Consider the following 18,337-nt stretch of genomic DNA (forward strand, 5'->3'; position numbering starts at 1 on the left):
TCAGTGTTCAGAAACCATCGACTCAGCTCCTCCATATCCAATACTGCTGAGCAGATGATGGCATTCAGCCAATAGCAGCTTAGCACATGTAAAATAGCCACAATATTTCTTTCCTTTTTTCCAAGGAGTCAATCCCAGCCTAACAGGCTATATCTAGGACGAATGGATGAAAAGGTGTCAGACCTACTATACTGTCTTGGGCCTTGGATCCCAGTCTATCAGGAGTAAACACTGTGCAGGAAGAGGTGTTAGACCTCCAATAGAATAGACATGTCGACTCAGCTCCTCCATATCCAATACTGCTGAGCAGACGGTGGGATTTAACCAATAGCAGCTTAGCCCAGAATATTTTTAGCCCTTTTCTAAGGATTCAACCCTAGCCTAACAGAGATAAATTTAGGACTCTGGACCTACTACACTACCTTCTACAGATTAACAAACTTTCCTTTATCTGGGGATTCACTTCCAGTCTATCAGGAGGAAGAGGAGAAGTATTAGACCCACTGTAGAATAAATGTGTCAACTCAGCTCCTCCATATCCAACACAGCTCGGTGGCAGGAGGGAATTAGTCAATAACAGATTAGCACATGTGGAATAGCCAGAATATTTTTTCCAATCCCTGTCTAATATGGTTTATAGGGCAGTGGAGGAAGAGGCATTAGACTTCTAACTATACTACTGTAACTGTATGGGTGATGAAAGTGATGATATCCTTTAGTAGCCTTTACAGGTGGCATTTTTATTAATATTAAATCTAAACCCTTGGCCGCTACTGCTGCCTGCTTTTATAGGGAATACACTCCATTGGCTCCTGTGTAGATGAACTGTTCTGTACCAAAGTCCTGAATAACAGAAGCAGCGCTGCACAGTTCAGTGTTTCATATGAAACCGTCTGATGTGAACTACAGTGGGAAGCAGAGAGAAAAAAAAATCAGCCGACTAAAAGCTTAAACTTCTGTGATCAGCTGCTGATTTGAGGAGGAGCTGCAGACACAAGCTACTGCTGAGATAAGAGATGGGGAAAGTATATGTGTGTGTGTGTGTGTGTGTGTGTGTGTGTGTGAGAGAGAGAGAGAGAGAGAGATTTTGATGTTGTTCCAGTCCTCAGAGGTTCTGAGTGAAAAGAGGGGAAAGGACCTCACAGCCACTCACCAGCACTGCTACTAATGAGGGAAATTCATACACACTCAGTCACACACTCAGTCACACACACACACACACACACACACACATACACACACACACACACACTACCAAAAGCAGCGGCAGGTTGAAATGAAGATGTGAATTGAAAGTGATTGCTAAGTACTCTATCTCCTCAGCCCCAACATACACACACACACACACACACACACACACACACACACACATACTCGCTCCCCCACCTATGAACAGCTGGCTGTTGAGCTGCAGATGGAAGTGTCCGTCAGCGGGAGCCTCCTGCGTGGCGGCGGGAAGTTCGTCGAGGCGGAGCGACGCCTCCTTCACGTTCCGCTCGGCTCGGACTTGATGCCACCGGTCGTCGTTCAGCGGGACGCCCGACGCCACGCGAACCTCCAGAGGCCCGTTACCCACATCGAAGGAGAAGAGCACCTCAGTGGAGGCTGGGGTGGGGGGGGATTGATGGAGAGGAGGAGGAGGAAACAGGGGGAAATGGGAAGGAGAGATGACAGGAGGGGAAAACAGAATTACTGTGTGAGTCAGGTTTGGGAGATGATTGCCATATGCTGCTTGCTGTCTTCCTACTCTGTTTTAATAACCTTCTCCGTTTGTTTTATGCACTTTTTAATATACTGCTATGTACCTTCTTCTTTTATTGTTTGTTCTATATAACCAACTTGGTTTTGAACTTTGTTTTATCTGTCTGTTATATTGTTTTTATATTGTTTTTACTGGTTGTGAAGCACTTGTTTTATGAAAGCTGTATAGTGCTATAGAAATAAAATTATCATTAAGATTATACTAGTAGAGTGTGTTAGACATTTTGGCTTTGGCATGAAAATGATATAAAGCAAAAAATGTCAGTTATCATTATCAGTATTGGTGTCAGCCTTCAAAAACCCAATTGTCTCCACTCTGCTGATATCACCTCTCCATAGTTAGACCTTCTGATTGGCTGATTGAAAGCTTTGAAGACACTTTTCTCTAACCTGAGGCTGCTGAGTGAAACTTAATGAAGAAAGATGTTAAGCAGTCATATTGATAACGATGTAAAGCAGTGTTGCTGTAGGGTTAGGCTTAATTATCAGCACGGCTAGAACACAACTATGACTAATCAGACAATTTGGCTGAAGCTACCTATTTTATGAAGTGCAGTGAATCAGTGGAAATTGAGTGGAAGCACACTAATGATTCTGATAAGGCGGCGTTCACATGAGCATTTGTAAGTTGTCAAAAAGGACAATATCCCATGTATTTCAATGAGACAGACCTATGTGTTGGAGTGCAGTGCATGAAAATATCGCAACCCAATCCGACAAAAGTTGAAACTAGTTGAACTTTTGACGAAGTGCAGCTAAACGTCATTTGCTAACGGACTTCATCAGCCAATGGCATGTGTACAGACTGCTTCAAACGCCCACAATGCAGCCTAGTTGGTTTCAATTTGACAGATACCAAATGTCCCATGTGAACGCCGCCTAACTCTGAGCAGCATCTGAACAATCCAACACAACTTTCAAATTGTTTTTTTCCCCCTTTCAGTCTGTCTGCTCGGCTCGCAACATCCTCATCATGTTCACTTCACCAGCAGCAGAGGATTTAGGAGAGCGAAACAAACTCTCATCCTTCATGTTGCGGCGGTGCAATGTGAGGATGTATTACCATGGGAGTACAGAGCCAGATGAAACAATATCCCAGAATCCTACAAGAACTTCATTTAGAAACCGCTCTCAGGCCGAGCCACGCTGCTACAGAGCGATCTGAGCCGGTCGGCATCAGAACAGCCGTATTCTGCACCGTGCTGGAGCTAAAACAACCAGGCTGGCAATGATTTCCCTGAGGAGAGCGAGGAGGCTGTTGGAGCAGCAGCATCTCTGGATCAGATGCTGTGTGTGTCGCTTCGAATCCTATTTGGAAACGTTGTACCGAAAAACAACACAACACAAAAAGGAGCCGCCTGAACCAGACTAAACTGATGTAGTGGGGTGAAAGAGCTTCAAAAATGCAACCATGGATTCAAAGCATAATACACCATAAATGAGTGCCAATAAATGTTCACATTCGCATTACTGTCACACCCATAAGCACAAGGATGCCCTCTTGGGTATTACTGCTATATTTTAAATGACGCACACTGTGATTGCACATAAATATACACCTCCAACCCAGCCACAACATCATGGCACCCATAAACTACAAAACACCCTCTTGGGTATCATTATCATATTCTAAATGACACACGCCATGGGCGCTTTTTTCTGCCGACCAAAAAGTAGACAAGCCAAGCAGAAAACAGGGAGCTGAAACAGAAAGATTTGTCCCAAGCAAACAAAGTAGAAACCCAAAGTGGAGTGAAGAGGAGTAGAGCCATGCGTTCTCTTGCTCCAAACAGTAAAACTCCTCTTGAAGTGCTGTGCAGTAGAGCAAAACAAATGCCACCAGTCATTACAGGTATTCAGTGTTCTCTAAAAAGAGTTGAACTCTGCAGTAAGCACCGAATCCTCATATGAAGCTAGGATTAAAGGTTAGGGTTACAGCTTAATCATCACAACAACAGCAAATGTTGCTGTCAGTCTTTGTGTGACGTTCACATTTAAATGAGTCAGGACAGGGAGGGAAACACCAACGCAGTGCCGCTGAGCTCAGTCCAGAGTAAATATTTAACCTCCAGGCTTTATTTACAGCTCAATTTGATCTGGATTAAGCCTTTAACCTTCAGGTTTTATTTACAGCTCAGTTCAATCCAGATTAAGCCCATAAACTCCAGGTTTTACTGTCCTTACAGCTCAGTTTGATCTGGATTAAATCTTCAACCTGCAGGTTTTACTCACAGCTCAATTCGATCCGGATGAAGTCTCTGATGCCCAGGTTTTCCAGGAAGACACCGGAGGAGGCGGTGGTTTTAAACAGGAAGGAGATATCTGCGCTCAGCTCTCCGTGGAAGGTGGGGAAGTGGAGGTACGACGTCTCCTTGTCGAAAAACGCAGCGTTCCAGAAGTTCTCTGCATGGGCGACACAAAGTGAAAACTCACTGTAAAGAGCTTTTAATGAAAATCACGTATCAAACAAATGAGCCGACCGTTCAGCTAATTAGGTTACACAAGGGTATGATTTCTGTTGAGCTGTATCATTTGATTAATCATGCTGAGCGTTTATTTATCTCTCCGCTCGGGCAGCAAAGGAAGGGCTGTAATTACGAATAAATGAAAGGAGAAACAAGAAGCGTGTCGCTTTGATTTGTCCTGTAATATAGCAGATTAGAGCAAGTATCTGAGTGATGAAACTTAGAAGGAATAATGTTTTATCAACAGTTGTGCTAATGGTAATTAGCCGCTCGAGGTGGAAGTGCCCAGAAGACTTTATTAATCAGGTAACTAGCAGTTGGAATGAGAACCTTAAAGGCACAGTCCTTTATTTCCATATCGACTTTACATTTGAAAGAATTTCTCACTCAGAAATAACTTGATTCTGAGGCAGCTGCTTGACTAAAACTGGAGCCAGCAGGTCAGCAGTAGTTTGACAGAACCAGAAAGAAGTGACAGTTTTTTCCATAACAGGAAGATTCACATCATCTTAGCATCAATCAGACTTACTGTCTCCATGACAACGGAGGGGTCCCACCCTGTAGGCGGCCTCTGACCCCGGCCTCTGGATGTCACCCAGCACCACAGACCGGACTGGGAGGGTCTCCTTATGGATGAGCAGGCCCGAGTCATTAGCCCTGGAGGAGAAAGAGAGGGAGAAGAAGAAGGAGGAGAAAGATGAAGAGGAGAAGAAGAGGAAGAAGAAGAAGAAGAAGAAGAAGAAGGACAAGGACAAGGAGGAGGAGAAGGAGAAGGAGGAGGAAAAGAAGATAAGAAGGAGCAGGAGGAGGAGAAGGAGGAAGAGGAGGAGATGAAGGAGAAGATAAAGAAGGAGCAGGAGAAGAAGAAGAGGAAGGAGGAGAAGAAGAAGAAGAAGAAGAAGAAGAAGAAGAAGAAGGAGGAGGAGGAGGAGGATGAGGAGGAGGAGAAAGAGAAGATAAAGAAGGGGCAGGAGGAGAAGGGGGAAGGGGAGTAGATGAACAAATAGCAGAAGAAAAGGAAGAAAAAGGAGGAAGCAAAGGAAAGGCAGAAGGAGGAAGATGAGAAGAAAAAGAAAAGAAGAAGCAGAAGACAGGGAAGAAGGAGGAGGACAAGGAGGAGAAGGAGAAAGAAGATAAAGAAGGGGCATCACAAAGAGAAGAAGTAGGAGGAAAAGAAGGAGATGAAGAAATAGAAGAAATAGAAAAAGAAGAAGTGGAGGAGAAGCGGACGAAGGAGGAGGATCAGGAAGAAAGGAGGAAGAAGGAGGAAGAGGAGAAGAGGAAGCAGAAGGAAGAGGAAGAGGATAATAAGAAGAAGAAGAAGAAGAAGGAGAGGAAGGAACAGGAGGAGATGAGAATAAAACACATTAACACAACAAAGAAGAGGGATTAATCATAAAGACCCAAAATAAACCCGGTCTCTCCGCATCAAGAACACTTTTAATTAGATTGAGAATTGGAACATAAATACATAGATAAATATACAAATCACAAACCACAGACTGTGCTCATTTGCTTGCATAGATTTACTAGCAGAATACGCAAATATTATAATAAGCTGACACAACCTGTGCATTGTCTCGGCCAATTTTATAGGGATCCAGATCGTACCACGGCCATCCTGACACTCAATCTATGCCAGTTTTTGGAACAGCCATTTCCAAAAGAACATAACAGACTTCTGAGTGAGCGCCTCCTGTCCGTTTACACCCATGTTCAGCTTTATGTACGTTTGATTATCTACATGTGTGTCTTGTTGCTGGGGGAAAATACATCCCAGGACTGGAAGCGAGTGAAGTACACAGCACTTTGTGAATGTGATGCAATACTGTAAAAATAGAGTAAGTGTTCAGTTTGGACTGGGAGATGATAGAAGGATAGAAGTGAGGCATGACAGTGTTGGTTACAACATGAAGAAGAGTGAAAATAGTTTATTTCCTCTACTCATTTCTGACCAGTTGATTTGTTTTTCACTGAAAGCTCAAACCTTAATGGAGAGCCAGTTATGCCTTAAATTCAGAGTGTTGAGGATAGTAGAAAGCGGTCAGCCATATTAGGGTCCTTGTATAAAAAAACCCAGATAATTGTGAATTCTTATTTATAAAAGAGTCTGGGTGTATTTTCACAAGAATACAATATTCTCTTAGATGTTGACATATTTGTTCTGATAGCTAGAGATGCCAACAAAGATGCTCTATTTTTATTACTATTTGCTGTATTCTTTTCAATGCTTTTGATTGCTGTAATAATTCCACTGTAATTACTTGTTTTTATTATCTTCAGCACTCACTATTTCTCTATATCTAATCATATTCATTGTAGTTAAACACCAAAAAATACCATCAAATTTGGCTGACATCCTGTGCTCTTCTGTCAACCCCAACAACGACACAAACAAGAAACAAACTAAATACTACTATTCATTGATGATGATAATAAACATTTCTGTGGCTTAATAAGGTTCAGTACCACTCCATGCGGTCGGCGTCACAGTTGCAGTAGTGCTGTGGGTCCAGACAGTTTCCCTGCAGGCCGCAGGAACACTGCTGGCTGCCTGGCTGCGCTCCGCCCCAATAAGTCTGGAGATGACCAGGACCTGGACCACCCAGCCACCAGCTGAACGGAGAGCCCTCTGGAACACGAACACAAACACACACACACACACACACACACACACACACACACACAAGCAAACAAACCCCTTATCATCAACATGTCCAACAAGGTACCACTGTTATATCTCTGGAAACATTGGTTCAGTTTGCTTCAGCTTTTAACACAAACACGGAGGATCTACTTCAAGAAACTGTGCTAACAACAGTGTGAACAATTTGTCTCCAACCTTTTACACTGACCATGTGTTCACACTGCGAGCAACATGATCAACAAATCACCAGAAGTCCATTTATTTCCTATAGAGCTGAGCAACAAGGGAAGCTCGGCTGATCTATGGACGATCAACAAGCTTGTCTGCTGAGAAAAGTTGGCTAAACTTCTTGCAGCCGATCAGATTTCTCTTACTCATGGGATTTCTTTTCATGTTTTCATATTTTCAGTTTTGCACTTGCCAGTTCTGCCTGGCAAGAGCAAAATGGATGAGCAGCTGATTAGAGCCATTCAAAGCTTCCCACAGTTCTCTACAGCTTTTATTTGAAAGACTACAGGAATTAAAGTCTCAAAAACGATGCTTGGAGAACGGTTGCATCCACTGCTAGAGTTGACGGTAAGCTCTTGAGTAATAATATAATTTTTTTCCTATTCATTTAAAATGATTGCTTCTTAAGTTGCGCTTGCTGGCTAGCTATGTTAACTCAAAACAATATAACGTTATGAAAGGTAATACCAAAGTAACGAAAAATACTGCTGAAAAATGCAAAATAAGCGTATTTTTCTTGGTCACTTTGTAGCTACACAAGACCATTATATAGATTCAATCGGAGCCTCTTACACTGTCCACAAGCAGTCAGAACAGAGCGATCAATCATCCAAGTTGCTTGCAGTGTGTACAACCAGTTCCAAACAGATACACTCTGTTTGGAAACAAGACACAGAGATGTGCACTAAGATGAATTGGGTTGTGAGAAAATAGCTGAGTGCTGCTTGGGAAGTTTTATTTTTTTTGTCGAGTCACCATCTTTCAGCCTCCCCCCAAGATGAAGCCAAATACCTCTGAAGCAGATTGAAGTAGATGTTTCCAACCTCTTACCCCGACACTGAATACATTGTTTTTGGACGGAGGGCGTTGATGCTATACAATGAAAAATGTATTTCACAACAGTGCCAGAGTGAGTTGTTGGAGAGGGGATTGAGAGAGGGTGATTGGAAAGGTCTCTGTTGAGTCAGCGCTTCTTTGTTTTCCCACAGAGGAGGATGGATAGAGCAAATAATGATCTTTCTATTTCTCTATCCACTCCTCCCTTTCTCCCACGTCCCCTCTTTCCATCTATCCATCTATTATCCCTCAAAAATCCCCCTGCCACTCTACTTAGCTGTTGTTTTTATGTCTTTTCCTAGAATTTCTCTCTCACATAATTGTTATATGTCTACAGGAATATAGAGGCTTTGCAGTCACATTACAAATCTCATTACAAATGCTAGTGCCATCATTCCATCACACACATACACACACACACACACACACATAGACACACACGTTCGTTTGTGTTCCACCACAATGTTGCACTGGGTACAAAACAATTTAGTAGAAATTTTCTTTGGCAAATGGGAAATGTTTGTGTTGCATATCTGCATACTCAGACCCAGAAACAAGGAAGTACGTTTGGTGATGTGTAGTTTGACTTGACAATTTTATGTGGGAATATTGTGGTGATTGGACAAAACTGCAAGCTCTCGCAAATTTCGAGGGGATTGGTTGAATTTGGGTTAGTTATTGCGAAATTGCAAAATCCTGGAGGGACTGTAAAATGTTAATCCATTCATCCATCTACATATTGATCAATCCTTTGATCCCTTCCCTCCTCTATGCTTCCCTCCCTTCTTTCCTCCGTCCATCTACTGTCTGATCCCATCTATCTGTCTATCTTCTGTCTGTGTGTCTGTATTTCAGCACAGACAGGTGCTGTCGTCTGTCTCACTGCTCTTGGTTGGAAATGTTCCCTATACAGTCAATTTCCCTGCTGTGTCTCTCTGCTGAAACCAGACAGATAATGGACAGTCTGCTGAAGCTGTATGAGTCTCCTGCTCACTCACAGACCTCAGAGAGGCCTATTAAGACTAATGAAGAATGAAGATTATAATGCATGAGTATAATAATGAATGAAGATTAACGATCGGCCGATGCCCCACTGGTCACTCACTACACTCTTCTCTACAGCTGCAACAAAAAAACTGAGTGTTGAATGTATGTATGTCCATCATATGTACTGTGAAAGCATAATTTGCTGTACCAATGCCACCAAGACAAATTCCTCACCGCCTTTGGGTCGATACAAGCACAAGAAAACACTTGACTAAACAAAGACAAACTAATCTGAATCAACACTCATTCGAAAAGGAGGAGGCCTTAAACAAATCCTAAACGATCCATTTGTCAGGCTCATTGGTAAACAGGAAGAAAATCTGTGGAACCCGAACAAGTTTCCAGTAAAGAGCGTAATAATCAGTTTGTTCTGTCTGAAAAGCTTTCTTTGACCTGTATTTAACCAGGCAAATCAATTAAGAGCAAATTATTATTTACAATGACAGCTTTGTAAAATGACTCTTGATTGTGAATTGGGGAAAAATGGAGGAAAAAAAACACAGCTGGTCTCTGAATTGAAGAGTTTTGGTCCAAAATGAGATTTCAGTCCAACACAGTTCCCCTGCTGTCTCTCTCTGCTGAAACTAGACAGATGATGGACAGTCGCTCATGTTTGAAAAAAGGGAGACTTGCTGTTAAACTATAACATTACACTCAACGATAGCACAGAATTAAAACTTAAATTATGATACATTTGAATGGGTACTAGATAATTCAAGTCCTTTGTTGATAAAATGGTAGATTTTCAGAGATATTGAATGACAAACTTCAGGTAATGATTTGTTGAATCAAAAATAGATACAGTGTTTTCAAAATGAACTCGTTTACAGACTGTGTTGATCTTTTTCTTCCACTGAAAGACAATGGAACAGACAAGATCTTAGAGCTGAGATAAAAATCCACAGAACATATGAGGATATATGCAGCAAACCTTCTCTGGATAAATAAAGGTTAAAAACAACTAACGGGCCTCACCTGGTGTGTTGAGGAGGCGGGACTTCCTGCAGTGGTAGGACAGTTCCTGTTCGCAATAATCCGATTGGCCGATGGCGGCCGATAGCTGCTCGTCTTCAGATGAGTAGTCAAAGTGGGCTGAATGCTGGTTTCCTCCGCCCGGTGACGGTCGAACTCTGGTCAGATCTGTGTTGTTGTGCTGGATCACCATCCAGGTCTGCTCCTCTGGTGGAGAGAGAGAGAGACAGAGAGAGAGAGAGAGAGAGAGACAGACAGACAGAGAGAGAACAGTTAAAACAGTCTTTTACGTTCAATCATCTGATAGTATCTTTTATGTTCAGTTTTTATACTTAAGTTTTACTGTCATTGCCAGATTTTATTATAACCATTCTCTTTCTTTTTCCTTCAACTACTATTTTCCCCTCTATATGCTTTGACAACACAAATGTGTTTACATGTCATGCCAATAAAACAAGTTGAAACTGAAACTGAGAGAGACAAATGGAGCAAGACAGACAAGAGAGAAGAGGAGAGGAAGAGATTATCATGACCATTCATATTTATACAATTATGCAAATGATGTAAAGCAGTGAGACATAGACAGACAGAAAGAGACAGACAAAAAGATATATAGAGAGAAGAGGGAGAGAGAGAGAGAGAAGTGAAACAGACGGGAGAAAAGGAAGAGATAAGAACAGAAGGAAGAGAGTATCATCATCATATTTATACAATTATATAAATGATGGGAAGCATGAAGACACAGGCAGAAAGAGAGAGAGAGAGAGAGAGGGGGGGGGAAGAAGTGAAGGGAGAGAGTGGAGGGAGGAAGAGAGGAACATCATCATTCACAGTTATGTAAATGTTAATGATGCAAAGTGCTGAGTGATGATGGGAGGATGAGAGAGAAGAAGGAGTGAAGGAGGAATAAATGTTTATAATAGGGAACTCCTTCTGTCCTCCACTGTGTGTGTGTGTGTGTGTGTGTGTGTGTGTGTGTGTGTGTTACCGGTCATGTTGCAGTAGACTAGCTGTGGTTTGATTGGTCCGCTGCCGTCCACGTCGATATAATAATGTCCTGATGTGTTTCCTTGGTGTTTGTAAGCCTCACAGGACTGCTGGTACACAGCTGGGACGAAACAATGAGATCAATACAATTATCAATAATAATAACAACATCAACACATCAGCTGACAGACATTATTCAAGGTTTTACTGCTTCACACATTTGTATCTGCATTGTATCTCTGTCTCATATCCTCCAGGGTTTTATTACTACAGCAACATCCATAAAGTAAAGATCAATCCAACTGTTTCCTACAGGAATACTGTATTCCTGTAATGTATTATACATTATACAGACTCAATACATAAAAACACAGTATATACCTTTACTGCCCCTCCCTCTCCCTCTCTCTATCACACACACACACATACACACACCACTGCATCCTCCTCTGCAGTCAAAGCATCAAGCGCTTAAAGTCAAATCCATATCCAAAAGGCAAAACAAACATTCCCACACTCTATTCAGCTGTTTATTTTTCTTATTCTCCACAGCGTTCCTCAACACATTCCCTCAACGTGGACACAGAAGATTTTTCACAGAAACATCAGCAAAAAACACAAGTCCAGAGGTGAACGATGTGGGAAACTCTCCTGTTTTTCTCTCATGGGTTTGAATAGAAGGAACTGGCAGTGAACCAGTTAAGATCTGCTCTTTGAGTGTTAACTATAGCAATCAATAACGATAATGATGATTGCTATAGTTACAAACACTTTGGTAGTAATGTACTATCCAAGTTAAATCCATAATTAACCACTTAAATCTTCTTTATATTCAATTTTTTTCTTTGCTGTAGCCTATTAGCAACCCAATTTCTCCACTGGGATTATTAAAAATTCATATTATCTTACCTTTCAATACCTATCTCCATTTGATCAGCCTCTTAGCTGAAATCCAATTATGTAGAAGGAAATATCTGCCTTCATTGCCCTATTTCTCCCACACTCTCTCTCCCTCTCTCTCTCTGTCTGTCTATGTCTCTCGCCCCTCTCTTAAGTGGTCATGTGACGCTGTTTGACTGACAGGTGACTTACAGCTGTGGCAGGTCGCTCCGCTGTAGCCGCTGTCAGAGCAGTTACAGTGGAAGACGGTCCAGGACTGACTGCAGCTGCCGCCATGTTCACAGTGACTGGGAGAACACCTGAGAGAGAGGGAGAGAGAGGGAGAGAGAGAGAGACATGCAGAGAGAGAGACAGAGAGAGAGAGAGAGAGAGAGAGAGACATGCAGAGAGAGAGACAGAGAGAGAGAGAGAGAGAGAGAGACATGCAGAGAGAGAGACAGAGAGAGGGAAGGAGAGAGAGAGACAGAGAGAGACATGTAGAGAGAGAGAGAGAGAGAGAGAGAGAGAGACATGTAGAGAGAGAGAGAGAAAGAGAGAGAGAGAGAATGCACTTAGTCTTTCAAAAGTTAATCAAAGTTTCTCAAGGATGTTATTTCAATCTCAATCAACAGTCCTTCAGCAATATTCTGATGGACAGGAGTGAAAGAGACTGGAATAAAAACAAGACTTGAAGCAAAAAAAAAAATAGATTTAATTTAACTGTCAAGAGGAGCACAAATTGAGTGAATTTAAAAAGTGTATTCTGAGAGGGGCTGATTTGAAAAATCAATTTGTTTGGTGCAGCAGCTTGAACATTTGGAAACAATTCTCCTGGATCTGCTGCTTTAAAAACTCGGCTCCAAAGAGTCCTTTCATCTGTTAGTCAAGAGGAGTAAACATTTTATATGAAGAGGCAGCTGAAACATCATTTACATTTTAGCTTTTTCACTGCCACTCTTACAATAAGTGAGCAGCCTCAGTGTTTTGGACCAAAGGACACTGTGACAGGACAGACAGCTGCTGATGGACACACTGGCGGCCACAGGATCAAACCTGTGACCTTTGGGTTACAGGACAGTCTTTCTAACCACCAGGCTCCTTCTGATGACACTGAGGACTGAAAGATGCTCTTGGGAGAAAAAAAAAAGCTCTCAAACTCCCACTCATCCCTCAAAGAGAGAGAAAACTACTTCAAAATGACCGTCTTTTTATGTTTAATTTTCCATTTCATGAAGGAAAAGCCTTTCACCGGATATATTCTCAAGGATGTTGTTTATTTCACAGCCATCAGCACACATTAATATTCTGCTAAACAGGAGCGTAGGAGGGTCAGGAGTAAAAGAAGCACTGAAAACAAAAAGTCTTTTATTCTTAATGTCAGGAGGAGGAGCTCATAACATGTTGTGGGAGGTTGTTGATTTGAAAAACAACACAACTCAGCTTCTGGAGACGATTCAACCTCTCACCTTTTCTCAGGAAGATAAAAAAGCATCACTACTTCACAGCTTCCTTTCTTTGCATATGTTTTTTTTTTTTTTAATCATTTCATGCCATAAAAAGAGCTGATTTTTCCCCTGACAGATGGAGAACATCCTCTCTCTTCTCATCAGCACCAGATCTTCTCTGATGTTGAAGCATGCTGCTGCTCTAAAGTGCTGTCAGACTGTTTGAAGAAGCTGCTCACATGAATCCATCTCCCAGGGGACTTCACTGAAGCTCTGTGTGTGTTGTTTATGTATATATGTATATATCATGGTGCTATAGCAATCCTGACACCCATTCTGTGTAGGAGGGAGGGAGCTGAAGAGTGATGGGGAGGCAGTGACTGTGAAAATATACCTTATTTAGAAAATGAGGTCAGTGAACTTGAAAAAAACAAAAACAAAGAGAGAAACACTCCAGTGAGGCTTTGAATGTCGTGTTTTCCTCTGCATAGTGTGGATCTGTAGTACACAGCAGAGGCACATGACTTGGACTCGAGGCAGACTTGAGTTAGACTCAAGTCACAATTTGAATTGCTTGAGACTTGACTTGATGCATGGAGAGAAGACTTGAGACTCGACTTGACTTGGGTTCTGGTGACTTGGGACTTGACTCTGACTTGTGCTTTGATGACTTGATAAGGTTTCTAAAGTCTTGACTTGAGATCTTGCGTTTGTGTAAATGACTCAGATTGAAAGTGATGAGATTTGTTCCAGCAGACGACTGAATTTAAATTCTGTTTTCTGAATTTGTATGGAATGATTGAATTTATTGAAGTTGAAACTGATTATAGAAATCAAACTCATGATGCTCTTACCAAGTTTTTATCCTATTAAAACCATATTGCATTGAAAAGTCCTAGATATTTAGTTTTCTTTAAGATATTAAATTGATACAGGACTGGACTTGACATTAATGACTTGGACTTGACTTGGTAATCTATATCTAGACTTGGCTTGAGACGTGCCTCAAGAGTGAAAACTGACTTGGGACTTTCGCAAAGTTGAAAGTTGAATGTCTGTATTTGTATGTGAGAGAGACAGAGGATGGAGGGAGAATAGGGATAGTTAGAAGGATTGAAGGGACAGTGGAGAGATGGAAAGGCTGTGACTGTGAAAATAAACTGTATTTAGACAGTGGAATGAGGTCAGGAGACTGTGACTTCAGAGACAGACAGATATAGAGACAGTGAGAGACAGCGGGAGGGGGAAAAAAAGTTGGACAAACACAAACCTACAGTGGAGAGGGAACTGGACTCACACGGTTTATATCCTCTACAGGTATTTTTGTAGTTTAACTAAGGGTGCGTTTATACAGAGCCTGTTTGGAGTGGTTTATTCAAACTCTGGAGCGTTTACTCCTTGAGTTCGGTTTGAACAATGCTGTTCAAACTCACATGGCACCATATAACCAAGAGAACTGCGGTGCGATTCGTTAGGAGTGAGAACGTAATCCAACCAACTACAGAAACAACCACAAATTTCAAGGTTTTATGTGTATAAGGAGAGTAATGTTGACATCTGATAGCCAGCAGATTTGTTTTGACTCCCCCTCTCTAACCTGGCAGGATGACAGGTCACCAACACTCACTGTCCAAAATACGAGCTACTTGTGAGTCCATGTGACTTTTGTTTATTATGCCGGTTTGCCTATAATTGGGCAGTGAGAACCAAAACAAACCAAATACAACAATGCAACAAAGGAAGCTTTTTAACTATGGTTCAGACCAATGAAAACTGACTGTAGGTGTGACTGCACCCTTAAAGTGAGCAATGTAACAGTGTAATGTATCATAGCTTTTATAGTAGGACTTATAATAGGAATCCAATTTCTCCAGGCTCTATTCATCTCTGGTTAAACTAACACAGCTCAGCTCCTGGTCTACAATGTTACTGGGAAAGGTAGAGCAACAGACAGACAGACAGACAGACAACAGACAGACGGATAGACAGACAGACGGATAGACAGAGCGACAGACAGACAGACAGACAGACAGACGGATAGACAGAGCGACAGACAGACAGACAGACAGACGGACACACACACAGGAGATGGTCAGAAAATGTATTTTTATCTCACTTAGGTTGCTTTCCATCTGTTGCAGGACAGACTGGTACCTCCAGGAGGTTGGCATAACACACACACACACACACACATACACACACACACACACACACACACACACAAACAATGCTAATACCCTGACTCCCTTCTTCAGCATGTGTGTGTGTGTGTCCTCTCCTGTGCTCTGAGCCAAATCCCTGTGAGGGACAAACATTTTGTATCCCAGTGGTAGAGCCGCTGGCTGACAGACGCAACGTGTGTGTTGATTTGCCATACTGGGAGGCTGCATGTGTATGTTTCTGTCAGTGTCTATATATTTAGAAATGCATGTTTTCGTGGGTGTGTGTATATATATTTGTGTATAGGAAAAACCAGGCGAACATACTGAAGAGAAAAGAGATGACTATACAGAATCTGCCCCTCCTTCAGATAAAACCCCTGACTCAGCAGCCTGGCTGCCTGCTACAGTGAGATTTTTACCTCCATTTATCTCTATATTGCTTTAATCTAAATGTAAGCTGGGGACTCGTAGATACAGAACTTATCATTCACTTTAAATTCACATTATCGCCCTCGTAAGTGTGTGTGTGTGGTAGAGTTCTAGGTGGAGGTTCAGGGAGAGTATTCCTCAAGTTCAGGGTTATGAGGGTTGATGTGATGAACTCCAGTGTGCCAGTCATCAGAAATATGAACAGATATGATCCTTGGTTTAGTCAGTATCTGTCTGACTGCTGATGAGCTTCTGTGTCAGTTCTGTCTGTCTATTCGACTAAATAAGTGTAGGTTGTCTTTTGTGTTGATGAAAGCAATGAAACACATGTTCAAACACACTCACACCCTCACACAGATTTATATTGACATTTTGGACCATAAGCTGAACAAGTGAGGTAGTATCAAGTGAGATACTGTACAATGAGAAAGAAAAACTGTATGACCAGGATGGCCGAGTGGTTAAGGCGTTGCACTCAAGATGCAATGGACTCAAGTCCTCGTGGGTTCAAGTCCCACTCCTGGTATTATATCACATGGACCCACAGTTTTATCAACAGAGTTACAGCGAGGGAACATACAGGAGGATTTCTGGTTTCTTTTGGTCTTTCTCTGGGAAACAACAGCAGCAGGATTTTGTTGTTCTGTTCCAGTGAGCAGTCAGATCTGTGGAGGAACTTTATTCTGCTGAATAATAATCTGATGAATGTGGAAACAGGAAGAGATTTAATTAAAACCACTGGAGCAGATTCTCCCTCTTTGGTGAGGGATATGTGGTTTGTTGAATGTGTGTGTGTAGCTGTGTATTTATATGTAGCTGTGTAAATGTAGTAGGCCTATATGTGTGAGTGTGTGTGTGTGTGTGTGTGTGTGTGTGTGTGTGTGTGTGTGTGTGTGTGTGTGTGTGTGTGTGTGCTGGTTATGGTCTAGAGGAGAGTTTATAATTGTTATAATTGTGGCTTCAATTGTGCTGCACTTTTAATGTGTCATTAAGTCAGCAAGCCATTGGTTCTGCTCCACATGACTTTCTCTCTCTCTCTCTCTCTCTCTCTCTCTGAGATTACTGAAGTGAAGATGAAAATGGAGATGATAATAAACAATGACGAACCCAGTCTGTCTGTTTGTCTACCCCTCTCTCTCTCTCCCTGTCAGATATTACTAAAGTGGTGTTCATAATGATGATAATAAAATGGCAGAGAGGTAATATAGAAAGGTAAATGTTCCTGACCTTTTCCTCACTCATGCTCTTTCTATTAATATATCTTTGACTCTTTCTGTATTTCCCTCACTTTCTCTCAGAGATTACTGGAGTAGAGATAATAATCACATAATGTTAGGTGTTTGGTTGACACTTTTATCCAAACAGTTACAGTACTACTTACAGTAGCATGAGTAAAGAATGCAGCAGGAGTAGGAATCAAACCGCATACCCTGACATCATTAGCACCATGCTCTACCTACTGAGACACTAAGTGCTAACACATCAGATAGCTGTGATGATGCTCAGTATCAATAATGAGTTAATGATGGTGCCAAGCAGATAAACCAGAACAAAACCTGTTACAATATGAACAGACCAAAGACCAAGATGAAAAGTTGACTTGGCAGCTATCAGTAAGAATAAAACAAACAGGATTGTCACAGTGGTTATTTCACACCTCTGGTCTCCACTGAACAATAATTCTATATTTCATAAGGGAAATGCTGTGATTGTTTGTGTGTATTTGTGTGTGTCTCCTGGGTGGTGCAATCTCTCTCCAACACCCGCTTCACCTCACAAATAAATTAATCTGCCAAAAAAGAAAAGCAAAGAAAAATCACATTTCACCACAACAAAAAGTTACGTCTCATGACAAAACAATCAAGGAAAAAAACATCCACCAACACACTCCTGATTGACAGAAAAACAATGCTGCCATTGCTCTCTTTGTATCCAACCCACTACTGCCAAATAACCCATTTATCGCGAAAATGCTGTTAGAAAAGACTGTTTTTTGACTTGAATTTTGTTCTAAAATGAGATATCCTCTATTTGAAAAAAGTGGCAACCACTGTTAGACCCCAGCTGGAAGCACAAAAATAAAACTAATTATGTTGTTTGACTCAATGACAACACTTCTATATACAGTATTGGATCCTGTAAATTTGGGAATAATGAATGATGAACTGCAGGCAATGTTTACTTTTTCCTGAAATGGCTAAATAGTGTTTTGGAATTCAACTCCACTTGCAGAGGCCATACAACAGTGTTAATAATTAATGTGAAAAAATGTATATATACAACCTCTTGGCTTCCTCTGAGAATTAAGATCCAGTAGATTAATGATTTCTAAGTTTGGGTTCTCAATGTACCATGTAACAATGGAGGAAATATTCTCTTAAAAAAAATGCCTAAATGTCCAAAAATATGCAGCATAGAGTGTTCAGCAGACTATATTCTCCATGATAAACTTTAGAATTAGCTTTAATGTAAACACAT

The 18,337-nt window shown here is 41.5% G+C and overlaps 1 non-coding gene and 1 pseudogene across 1 annotated transcript; one reads left to right on the top strand and one right to left on the bottom strand.

Moving 5' to 3' along the window:
* Positions 1–18,337, bottom strand: part of LOC139657589 (contactin-associated protein-like 4) — a 78,471-nt pseudogene that overhangs the window by 24,879 nt on the left and 35,255 nt on the right.
* Positions 16,303–16,385, top strand: trnal-caa (transfer RNA leucine (anticodon CAA)). Its single transcript has one exon. It is a non-coding gene; the product is annotated as a tRNA-Leu (tRNA).

This window comes from Centroberyx affinis, unplaced genomic scaffold (genome assembly GCF_046629955.1).
Source record: "Centroberyx affinis isolate AG114_WGS23_722 - 3 ecotype Tasmania unplaced genomic scaffold, CSIRO-AGI_Caff_v1 ptg000177l_1, whole genome shotgun sequence".
NCBI lineage: Eukaryota > Metazoa > Chordata > Actinopteri > Beryciformes > Berycidae > Centroberyx > Centroberyx affinis.